General features: G+C 44.7%; 1 protein-coding gene across 1 annotated transcript in view; it reads right to left on the reverse strand.

The window, feature by feature from the left end:
* Positions 1-12,469, reverse strand: part of BAALC (BAALC binder of MAP3K1 and KLF4) — a 47,277-nt gene that overhangs the window by 10,628 nt on the left and 24,180 nt on the right. The gene's annotated exons all lie outside the window — the stretch shown is intronic.

Genomic DNA, 12,469 nt, shown 5'->3' on the forward strand with positions numbered 1-12,469 from the left:
AGACGGAATATAAGTCACAAAAGCTCACCAGTGGCAAAAGACCCAATTAGGAAAACTCCAAAACGCATTATACTCAAAATGACAAAATCCAAAGACAGAGACAGAGTATGGAATGCAATGGGTCAAAAAAAGAAAGTTATATGTAAAGGAAAGTCCATAATATGGACAGATAGCTACTATTTCCTCTAAGAACAGCTGTAGGGATTTAAAAAAATTAATAAAAAAAATAACGTTATGGAGTCAGAGCAATAGTCCAGCACATAGGGTGGTTGCTCTGCACACAGTCAACCCAGGTTCAGTAGATTCGAAACCCAGCACCCCAGATAGTCCCCAAGAACTGCTGGGAGCGATTATTACGTGCAGAGCCTGGAGTTAACCCTGAGTGTCACTGGGTGCTGGCCCCCCAAAAACCAAACAAAAGACAATGTTTGGGGGTCAGAGAGACAGGATGTGTAAGGTATGTGCCTTGCACCCCGCCAACCCAGGTTCTATCCCCAATACCACCTACAGCCCTCCGAGTATTGCCAGCAATGATCTCTGAGCAGAGCTTGATGTGCCCCAAAAACAAAAAAAAAATTGTTTAAGTGACCCCAAAACTTTTTTTGTAACCTGCGACTTTCACTGAATGATCCATCACTGGCACGTTCCCAGACGATGTCCTGTTTGTGCATCACTCAGGACCTGGCGCTGCACGGACACTGGAGGATGTCACCATCTATTCACCTGATCCCCTGGAACTGGATATTTGTTTTCACCTTTTTTCATAGTAAGTGTCATTGTCATGCAACTCCTTGGGATTCGGGTCTTGTTCTTAATTGCTTCCTTAGGAAAACATCCTTGAAGTGAGACTACTTCTCACATCTAAATATCGAGAAGTGGGTTTAAGGGTTCTACAGAGTTTTCCTTACATAATTCCACTGCCAAGACATTCCACCAAGCCTATGTCCCTCTCATAACAAATACCAAGACACAATAGAATTAATGTGCTTGAATAGTCTCACTTGAGGAGCATGTTAAGTCAGAGGGACGAGGACAAATACCAGCTGTTCTCACAAGCCTGTGAGATACAGAAAGACTAAGCAAGGAAAAGGAAGACATTACATGGTGGCAAACACTTGGACCTGGGTTACAGAAATGAGAAATTCATGGAAGGAGGAAATGCGGGGACAGGTGAGAGTATAAGGACATTGATCAAGAGCCGTGGTCATTTAGATGGAATAGAGGTTAGGTAACTCTATGTACATCAAAACTATCAGAGTCAGGGGCTGGAGCAATAGCACAGCTGGTAGGGCGTTTGCCTTGCATGCGGAAGACCCAAGTTCGATTCCCAGCACCCGATATGGTCCCCCGAGCACTGCCAGGAGTAATTACTGAGTACATAGCCAGGAGTGCATTTCCAGGTGTGACACAAAAAGGAAAAAAAAACTATCAGAGTCAAACCTGCTTGTTGCTCCAGCATCCCAGGTCAGTCTTGTTTCTGGCTGATACCACTGGGCCTATTCTGAAACTAAAGGCAGAGCCACCCTTCCCCACCCCCCCAAACTGGGTGGATTCCAATAGCTTCCACACCCAATCCACGCCATATTAAGGGCCCACGCCACAGGTCCTGCCTCCACAGCAACCAGCTTCTGCTTGCTGCTCTGGCATCCCAGGATGAGCAGAAAAGACAAAGAAATCTTCAGTTTACTCCCTCAGCATCTTCTGGGGGTGAATTACAAAGACTCACCTGCCAGTACATCAAGAACACTAGAAAACTGATTGGGAGGAGCATGTAGAAACCCACCAAGTGCAATGAGTGAAAACAATATCACCGAAGACATCAGCAACACCAGAAAAACCTCGCCGTCTTTAGTGACACTGTGATGAGGGTGTTTAATGAGCCCACAGAAACAATAGCACAGGCCGTCAGCAAAGCACAAGACAGTATGAGAGCAAAAATGGGGGGAAAGCCCCCATTACAGTCAGAAATAAATAACAAAGCAGGTAATATTTTTTTAAGCCAATAGAAGCTCTGAACAGCAGAATAACAGAAGCTGAGCCAAAGACTGAGAAGTTCCAGGATGAGAAGGAGAAAACTGCTAACAAACAGCAGAAGGTGGGAAGTAGTCTGAAGAGAAATAAATAGCACACCAGAGGACTATGGGATGAGTTCAAGAGGAGCATTATAAGAATCATCAGGGTCCCTGACTAACAGGAAGGCAAATGTGATGATAAAACAATAGTTACAGAAATCATCTATAAGAACTTCCCAGAGTGGAGGATTACAGGCACCAAGATTCAAGGACATCAAAGGGAAAATGGACCCAATTAGGAAAACTCCAAAATACACTATACTCAAAGTGACAAAATTCGAGGAGAAAGAATATTGAATGCAGCAGATCAAAAAGAGAAAGTTATAAGCAAAGAAAAGCCGATAAGATGTACAGGGCATCTATCAAATGAAACTTTACAAGTCAGAAGAATATGGAAGGATATAGCACAAAAACTCAACAACATTAACACCTCACCAAGAATACTCTGTCCAATCAAATTATCATTCAGACTTTAAGGAATTATACAGAGCTTCATGGGCAGGAAACTGCTTAAGGAATTAATCGCCTTGAAACTATTTTTGCAAGAGTTAAAAGAGCTCCTTTGAAGGACAGGAGAAACTTCCCAACATGTGGCACCGAGTATGGCATTCACTAATGGTGCATGTGGTTGTCCTCTACTAGGTTAAAAAGGTTAAAAACATATAGCAGTTAATCATCACAAATTGATTTTTATTTTATTTTCTGATAATTCTATTTGCCATTTGTTTTAGCTGACCAAGTAATATGAAATATATTTGTTATATTCCTGCCAAGGGGCAGGCTGGAGGGGAGGAAGGGAACCTGGGGATATTGGAGGGAAAGGGACATTGGTGGTGGAATATTATATGACTGAAACAACTATTACAAACAATTTTGTAAATCACAGTTTCTCAAGAAACATTCTGGAAAAAAAAAGAGAAAATAAAAGCGACAAAAAAGGAAGAAAGAAACCCTTAAGAGTCAACAGTAGCGCAAGCATGTGATCCAAACTATAATAGATGAATTTTTTTAATGTGTTTGCTAGAAGAGGGAGCCAACTTTGGGTCATTGGTAGAGGGATGCTGACCCTGGTGGTGTATTTGGAGCTGAAATCTGACTGACACCATACAACAAATATAACAATAAAACTAATCAGGATTGCCTGACACCCTGCCAGCAAGAGTTTTATAAACTAAAAATATGAATAAAGACACAAATAAAATAGTCAGTAGCAACTGGAGGTCATGGTGAAGAGGTGATAGATACAGTGTATCTGATTTGAAAATGAAAAGGTGCTGGTGAGGTGGGGACAGGAAGTGGCAGGGGCTTGATGGGAAGAGCCACGGGAAGTGGGGGCGGCCAGGCAGGCAGAATTCCTGGGCTTCTCCATCAATCCAGGCCAGTGAGTGATGATGGAGCAGTCTCTGAGGAGGGGATATTGTGATATAAGAAAAAAAATAACGTATTTACCTCTATCCCTAGTTCTAACCACAGAGCTCCTCCACATTTGCCTGTCCATGAGAAATGGGGTAATATTTTATCTATGAATTTATTTATGTATGGCTCTGCACTCAGGGATCACTCCTGGCAAGCTCTGGGACCATACATGGAGCCAGGGATCCATCCTGAGAGGGGGTATATGCAAGGCAAAGCGCCCCAACACACTGCACCATCTCTTTGGCCTAGGAGTGATCTTTTGTTCTAAGGAGGCAGCTGGTGATGGGCCATAGGGAACATCAGGATGGGATCAGTCAACAGAGAAACCCACCTCTGATGGGGACGTGGAAGGAGGAAGGGGTGGAGGTTGAACTGATGCTTAAGTATGCCTACAAGATGCCTCCATAAAGACCCTGTCTTGTCCTGTCCCAACCATTCTTTTTTATTTGTTTATTTAGTAGGGTTTTTTGTTTAATTTTTATGGTGCCAGGAATCAAATGTAGGATCTCACAAACGTGTGACATGTGCTCTGCCACTGAGTCACATTCCCAGTCCTAGTTATCATTACTCTGAATCATTTATTCTCAAATTGCTGTGATATCAACCTACAGTATAAAAAGCAATTAATATCATAATCCAGTGCACATAAATGGAACAATTTAATTGATTACAATAATGCTCATATAATTTTTTTCACTTTTTGTTTAATTTTTGGTCACACTGCCTTAAAATGAGTTCACAACCTCTAATCATTAGAATCCAAAGTTTGAAAAAACACTTGTCTAAGCTACTTCTATATTTTTAACTAAAACCCCTCCATTCTTACAAGTTACCGAGCCTGCAAAGTGAGGGACAGGAACCCCTATTAATAGCTGCTTGGTCAGAAGTTCAGGGAGGCAAAATGGAACTTGCAACAGGACTCTGAAGGGGTAGGGGGTGGGGATGGGGGCCAGGGAGAGTCTGTGCTAAGTTTGGGTGGTTAGGGTTCAAATGGAACTTAACTGTAGGACGACACCTAAGTGGTGTCTGGAGACAAGGAGAACACTTTGCCTGTGGTATCAGAAGAGTTGGAGCGATAGCACAGCGGGTAGGGCGTTCGCCTTACACGCGGCCAACATGGCCGACCCAAGTTCGATTCCTCCGCCCCTCTCGGAGAGCCCGGCAAGCTACCGAGAGTATTCGATATGCCAGACACAGTAACAACAAAGTCTCCAATGGAGACGTTACTGGGCCCGCTCGAGCAAATCGACGATCAACGAGAGGGCCTTTACCTTTACCTTTTATCAGAAGAGTTGTGAGTAGAAATGGCAAAAGGAAGGGCTTGGCTCAGAGAGAAGGGCAATGATCGTGGGGTTCCTGACGCCTGAGAGGAGAAAATTCCCACTGGGCTTCTGAAAACAATGCCAAGAGTTAGGCCAGTTTTAGTTTCCTGTCTTCCAAGTATGAATCCAAAAAGGAGGAGGAGGAGGAGGAGGAGGAGGAGGAGGAGGAGGAGAAGGAGGAGGAGGAGGAGGAGGAGGAAGGGAGGAGGAGGAGAAGGAGGAGGAGGAAGGGGAGGAGGAGGAGAAGGAGGAGGAGGAGGAGAAGGAGGAGGAGTAAGAGTAGTTGTTGTTCTAACAGGAAACATCAGGTATAAGAAATTTTGCAAAAACAAATATAAACAAATATTGGGGGAAAGTCAGCACCCTCCACAAGCAAGTACTCTGTAAGAGAGCTGGACATAGAGAGCTAGACACAGAGTTTATGTGGGGGTGCAGTGAAGGATTTTAAATATGATTTATCTGCTCAGAGACATGGGGGAAGAGTACAAGAACAAAAAGGGACCAAGAGTTAAATTAGAGACATTTGAAGTAATAACTGCAAGGTATTGAAATGAATTGTAAAAGGTCAAGTGGAGGAACTGAAAAGCAGGAGACTAGAGACATTTAGATACAGATGAAAAGAAATTTAGTGAACTGAAAAGCCAGCAGAGGAATTCTGGAAGGAAGCACCAGGGGCAAAGGGAACCGTGACAAACATTAGGGAATAGGGAATAGAAATGACAACAGTGATCCATCAGGACCTCCATGAAGGAGGAGTCAAGAAAAATGAGGGCAAGTCACAATCATAGATATTAAAAGTATTTCTCAGAACTGAAGAAAGATGTCAAGCCTCAGATTGAAATTGTACTCCCAAACATGTGTTTAAGTCAAAGGAAAAAACCCTAACCTAGGGAGATCTTAGAGAAATGTCAGCACATGCCTGATGACCAGAGTAGCTCCAAAAGCAGAAAAATCTCAAGGATGAGATCAATAGTCAGACCTTTCACCAGCAGCTGATGGATTGCTGACAAGACCTTCAAGTTCTTGAAGAATACAAGATCTTCCAGTTCTCAAAGAATATGCACATTTTTAAGTAAATTACAACAGATGGTCTTGTTTACCTCTATAAATCTTTCTTCTGTTACCCTAATTTCTTTTTTGTTATCTGTGCCAATTAAAATGTCAAAATAAAGTATGCTGAGATTTCACTGATATTTCTTGATTTACCAGTTTTTCTTCAACCAGATTTATCACCTCTTGATTTATAGTCTTGGTTAAGTGTGTGTGTGTGTGTGTGTCTGTGTGTGTCTGTGTGTGTGTTCATTTGCTGATCTTTCCTTTGTCAGGTTTGCCTGGGTTTGCTTTTAATCAAACTTGAGGAAAACAAACAAAATCCTTTCCTGGAGTGCTAAGACAGGCGTTGCCACAAGCAGTTATCAGAAGCTTGGAGCATGTGCTAAGAGAGGCGCTGGGTGGCTGAGAAGCAGAGCTGATGAGGCTACAATCGCAAGACAGCTCAGTGGGTAGTGCTGGGAAGCTGAGGCCAGATCCCAGATGTACTGAGGAATGCACTTCTTCAGCTGGGCAGCTTCCAACTCCTTGTACCCCCTCTTCCGTTCCCCCTCCCTTACTGAGCTGTAATCTGCCCCATTTCGCTTCCTCTCTCCCTCCTAGCACAGAAAGACCACCCAGGTCCCACTACCCTCCACCAAAAGGCAGTCGACACACCGTCTCCTACACATGTCTGAGCATGCTGGTAAACACTGACAAGCACAAAGGAGAAATGATTTCAGCTCATCACCCAGAGACCTCTCCTGGAGGTGCGCGTCCTTCTGGAAGTGTCCAGGCCAGCCCAGGTCCACGTCCCAAGCCCCACCCGGCCCCCAGCTGCAAGGCACTGTGGTCACTCTAGGCTATTGGCCCCTACCTGCTTCTCCTGAGGCTTGCCCTGGTCTGAAAGGCTCAGCTTTATGGATTAAGGGCAGTCCATAGTTAATGATGAATGAGAGAGAGAGAGAGAGAGAGAGAGAGAGAGAGAAGAAAATCACCGCTGAGAGGAATAAACTCTTCCTTCGTAAGCCTGAAGCTATACCAAGCTGAAACCACACCTCTGCCCAGCTCTTGCCCTCCTCTCTCTTTCTGCATCCCCCTCTCCCTCCCGCATCTGATCCTCCTGCAGGTATGCATCTAGGAATCACTGGCACCAAACACCACCTCTGGCTCTGCTTCTAGAAAACTGAGCGCCAAACAATGTATAGACACACCTCTCAAGCTCTGATCCTCTCATGGCACATCCGTGCTACTCTCACCCAGCCCCAGTCCGACACTGACCCAAATGACCATTCTGGTGGGTTACATTTCTTGCCCACTGGATTCTAGTTGGGCTTGCCAATGGGTGCTACTGGCTACAGCAGGCTGATGAGCTGGCTGAGCACCAGGATCCATTCCCCTAGTTCCCTCCGTTCAAGGGTGCCAGGGGTACCCCCCAATATGCTCCCCACCCTCTCAGAAAAAGAAAACCAGGCAAAGCCTGAGAGGGCTTTACTCAGGGGGCTCCTGGTGGCTACGGGGCGGTCGTTCAGCAGATGCCAGTGACTGGGAAGGGGCATATTGCATGAGAGCAGCTGCCAGCAGGAGAAACAGACGCCAGAGGCTTAAAAAGGAGAGAGAAGATACATAAATGAATTTGGAGTGCCCATGAGTCCTTCTGGGGTAGCATGAGGGTTGAATAATAAAGGCTCTCTGTCAAAGAACCCCGATTCCCTCCATGTTGCTTGTCTGACCAACCCCTGGGCCCCAGAGACAGCTCACAGCCCTGCCCACGCTCTAGGAGATATAAGACTCAGAACTCATGGTCGTTCTTCGGAAACTCACGTTTCATGGGCACCATTAATTTTATCTCCTGACCTCACTGGACACCAACGATTCTGGATAGGGGGAGTGGGGCTGCAATGAAGGCACTGGAGGAGGGAAGTGGACACTGGTGCAAGGATTGGTGCACTGGAACTGAAACTCAATTATGAACAACTTTGTAATTCATGAAATTATTTTTTTTAAAAATGAAGTTCACACCAAGAAACCCGGAGCCTCGTTCATGGCACCATGCCACCCTTGCCTGGAGGTAGGAGAGTGACCGTAATTTCACAGGAAAGTGAGTAACAATTGAATCCAGGTTCTGTATGTTTCCAGAGCTGGTGGTGTTGGCGAGTGTTCCCACTTCTTTCCAAAAACGCTTCCAGAAGGAGGATCCTAGGATGCACAGAGGCTCTACCTGTGGTATCTGTTCAGAGGCAGGTCCTGCCATCCACATTCCAGAGCATGAGACTCAGAGGGGCCCAGGACCCCAGACACACTTCAGCAAGTTCTCCCCGCCCTGCCTGAGGCCAGGAATCTGCATCCTTCCTCTCCAACAGACTCCTGGCGGGGATGGACACCGACAGGCTAGAAGGGTGGTCTGTAAAACACCCACTGGGAGCTCTTTCCACAGCCAACCCCAGAACATGTGTGTGCCCCAGGGTATGACTTCTTATTTACTGAATCACCATGAGGTACACAGTTACAAAGTTGTTCATGATCAGTTTCAGTCATACAGTGTTCTAACACCCGTCCCTTCACCAGTGTACATTTCCACCACCAGTATCCCCAGTTTCCCTTCTGCCAACTTCCCCCAATCTGCCTCTATGGAAGGCACATTTTCTCTCTCTCTCTCTCTCTCTCTCTCTCTCTCTCTCTCTCTCTCTCCCCCCCCCCCCGTTTCGGGGCATTATGGTTTGTAATATTGAAAACTTATCATGTACATCCTTTACCTACTTTCTGCATTCAGTTCTCGACCATAATGATCATTTCCAACTATCATTGTTACAGTGGTCCCTTCTTTATTTTAACTGCACTCACACTACCTCCTCAACCTTAGTGCCAAGCTTCCAACAGCGGACCAGTCCTCCTGGCCCTTGTTTCTACTGTCCTCGGGCATTAGTCTCATACAACGCTTTGGTTTTTTTATATCCCACAAATGAGTGCGATCATTCTATGTCTTTCCCTCTGACTCATTTCACTCAACACGATACTCTCCATGTCCATTCATGTATAAGCAAATCCCGTGACTTCATTTTAGGGTATGACTTCGTTGGTGGACGTCCTTCACAAAATTTTCATTCCCTCCGAAAGACAAGCCAAAATGCTGCCTTTGCCAAAAGACACGGCCCAGCAGTGACCAACGCTTGCTGAGGAATTGCGGCCTGTGGCTTCTTGCCAATGTGTCTTGCTATTTTGGAAAGAGAGCTGGCAGTGGGCAGGGAATGGGGGTACTGCAGGGGGCAGAGCCTCGGCAATAAAAATGGTAGCTGGAAGCCACGGGGACAGTACACCGAGGGGAAGCTCTGCCTGAACCCACGCATCTGGCTTCCCTGGAAGAAGACGGTCGCAAAGTCTCTTCAAAGTCACCAGAACTACTGGCAAGTCCTTCCCTGGGGTGGCCGAGAACCAAAAACTACGACAGCAGCATCCCCATGAGAGAGACTCTCTGAGAGTTCCACCAGATGAAACACTCTCTGGGCTCTGGGCCGGAACACATGGCTGATGATCATTTTGTCAGAGCAGAGGTATGAATTAAATAGACTGCAATGACTCGGCCACTCACAGAGAATCTGCCCCCTCATTTTCAGAAAGAACCAGGGTGGAAAGGTGTCTACCATTTTTTCTACCTGATAAATAATTTTTGAGCATAGACAGCATGCAAGTGGCTTCTATGTGACTTTTGTGTGGTTATATAAGAAACCCCTTTAAAAATAGCGGGGACACCAGTGAGGCAAGCACACATCAAAAAATAAAACCACCAGTGCTGGTGTGGATATGGAGGAAAGGGAACCCTCACTCTCTGCTGGTGGGACTGTCAGCTGGTTCAACAGTTTTGGAAAACAATACAGACACTTTTCTCCAGAAACTAATAATTGAGTTTCTATATGACCCAAAAATCCCACGACTTAACATATACTTCAAAGGGCCCATAAAACGCTATTCTGAAAAGATATTTTTTTCCTATGTTTGTTGAATCATAAGATCTGGGAACAACCCAACTGCCCAAGAACAGAAGAGCAGACAAAGAAACAACGGTATGCATATACACTAGGATACTACTTGGATAAAAGGGAAGACAAAATCATGCAATTTGCTACCATCTGGCTGACTCTGTAGACCATCATGCTGAGTGAAGCCTCTCAGGAGAGGGACAGATGCAAAATGATCTCACATATGTGGGATATGAAGAAACACAGTAAGGAAATGTCAAAGGCAACGGGCCCTGAGTGCTGGGGAAGGGGCAGGAGTGGGCAGGTGGTGGTGGACACAGAGGTGATGATGAAGGGAAGCAGATACTGTGGCAGAGGATCGGGTTGGAACACTGCATCCATGGAAGAAACCCTATCATTAATAGTGTTGGAAAACCATGGTATCTCAAATTAAAACATTTTTAAGTTTTTCTTTTAATGATGAGGAATTCTTCACCAAAAAAAAAAAATGGCAAGGGGGGCTGGAGCAATAGCACAGCGGGTAGGGCATTTGCCTTGCACGTGGCCGACCCGGGTTCGAATCTTCAAATTCCATCATTCCATATGGTCCCCTGAACACCACCAGGAGTAATTCCTGAGTGCAGAGCCAGGAGTAACCCCTGAGCATTGCGGGGTGTGACCCAAAAAGAAAAGAAAAAATGGCAAGGAACCCTTATATTTAATGAGAATTATTTTATTTTTATAAAGTTGTTCACAATGTTTGATTATATTTAGTATTTGAACACCAATCCCACCACCATTACACCTTTCCTCCACCACCATATTTTCATCCTGAGCCCCATACCCTGCTCCCAAAGCCAAACCAAAATAATTTATTTTGTATTGTTTGTTATGAATAATCTACTAAAAATGAGACAAAAAAGGTTTCTTAAAGTGTGCAAAGATTGTTGTATTTCACCCAGGATCCATTAAGTCCTTCTATAAGATACTAGTAACATGTTGTTAAAGGTTGAGTTTTTGTGCTTATAGCTACATCTATATAAATATATTTCCCCCTAAGATTCGTTGTCTTCTACTTGAATCCCCATCAAATGTAATGTGATACTCTTGATATATTAGTGGTGTAAAGTATGAGATATCCAGGTCCAGAAATAGATTCACTCATGGGTGAGGCTCGGCCCGAGTGTGTGGAGAGCAGCCATGAGCAGGGCAGTGGTTGAGTTCTGGAGGTTTTCAGCTGCCGGGGCTGGGTCCTTTAGGGAGGGGAGGGGCCTCACCTGCCCCTCTCTTCGTTGCTCCAAATTAAGCAGCCTGGAGCAGGGTCCAGCGGCATGGCTATGGCGTATCATTTTATGCTCTCTTCCAAGAGATTTATATTGGCCGTTAATGAGATTATATGGCACTAGCAGCAGTTTTGTGGGTGTGACTGCCAAGCTACCGGAAAAAAGGGGAAGATGGGGGGAGGTCGCCCATTCAGAAGGGAAATGATCTTGGACAAAGATGCCAAGGCAATAAGCAAGGAAAGTCTGAGACTTTTTTAAACAAGCGTAGCAGGACAAGGGGTATCTACGTGGAAAAGGAGGAAGCTGGGCTCGAACCTCCCAGTATATATAAAAAAAACTCAATATAAGTGAAAGATGTAGATGTCAGAGGGAAAATGAAAGGAAAACACAGGCACTATCTTCAGTCTTTCAATTAGCAACATTTTCTTTAAAAGATCCCGAGGGAACAAGTGACAATAACAACAACAAGCAAGCAAAATGGGTAGATAGGAAATTATCAACATACAGAACATCCATTCTCCTAAGAACATGAAGGAAGAAAGGAAAAAGACAATTCTTGGGGGCTGGAGCAATAGCACAGCAGGTAAGGCGTTTGCCTTGCACACGGCCGACCCGGGTTGGATTCCCAGCATCCCATATGGTCCCCCAAGCACCGCCAGGAGTGATTCCTGCATGCAGAGCCAAGAGTAACCCCTGAGCATCGGCTGGGTGTGACCCAAAAAGAAAAAAAAAGACAATTTTTAGAATGAAAGAATAATTTTGCAAAATTAAATTGATAAGGAACCCCTACTCTTAAAGAATATTTTTATTTTTTTGCAGTGAAGCAAGATGTTCTTATTGAACAAAACTTGTTTAGAAAGATGTGAGGGAAGAGAAAGAGAGAAAATGTGTTCAAGAGGGAACACAGGCTTCTCCAGAGTGGAAAAAGCTACCAAAAACACAGAGACAAGCCAGTGAGACGCATGTTCAAGGGAGAACATGAGCTTCAAATCTCTCAAATAACTTTTTTTTTTTTTTTACTTTTTGGGTCACACCGGCGATGCTCAGGGGTCAGTCCTGGCTCTGCATTCAGGAATCACTCCTGGCGATGCTCAGGGGACCGGCTGGGATTCCAGGGATGGAACTCAGGTGGGCCGTGTGCAAGACAAATGCCCTGCTGCTGTACTATCACTCTGACCCTTTAAATAACTCTTAAAACTCAATAATAACAATAATAATTTAACAAGAGAAATAATCCAGATAAACACGGACAAAGAATCAAAGTAGACAGTTCTCAAAAAAAAAAAACCCACAAATGACCAGTAAGTCCATGGAAAGATGTTTAATATCATTTTCCATCAAGAAAAGAAAAGAAAATTACAAGGAGATACCACTTCAGACACACAGAGAAA

This window comes from Sorex fumeus, unplaced genomic scaffold (genome assembly GCF_029834395.1).
Source record: "Sorex fumeus unplaced genomic scaffold, SorFum_2.1 ptg000002l, whole genome shotgun sequence".
NCBI classification, from domain to species: domain Eukaryota; kingdom Metazoa; phylum Chordata; class Mammalia; order Eulipotyphla; family Soricidae; genus Sorex; species Sorex fumeus.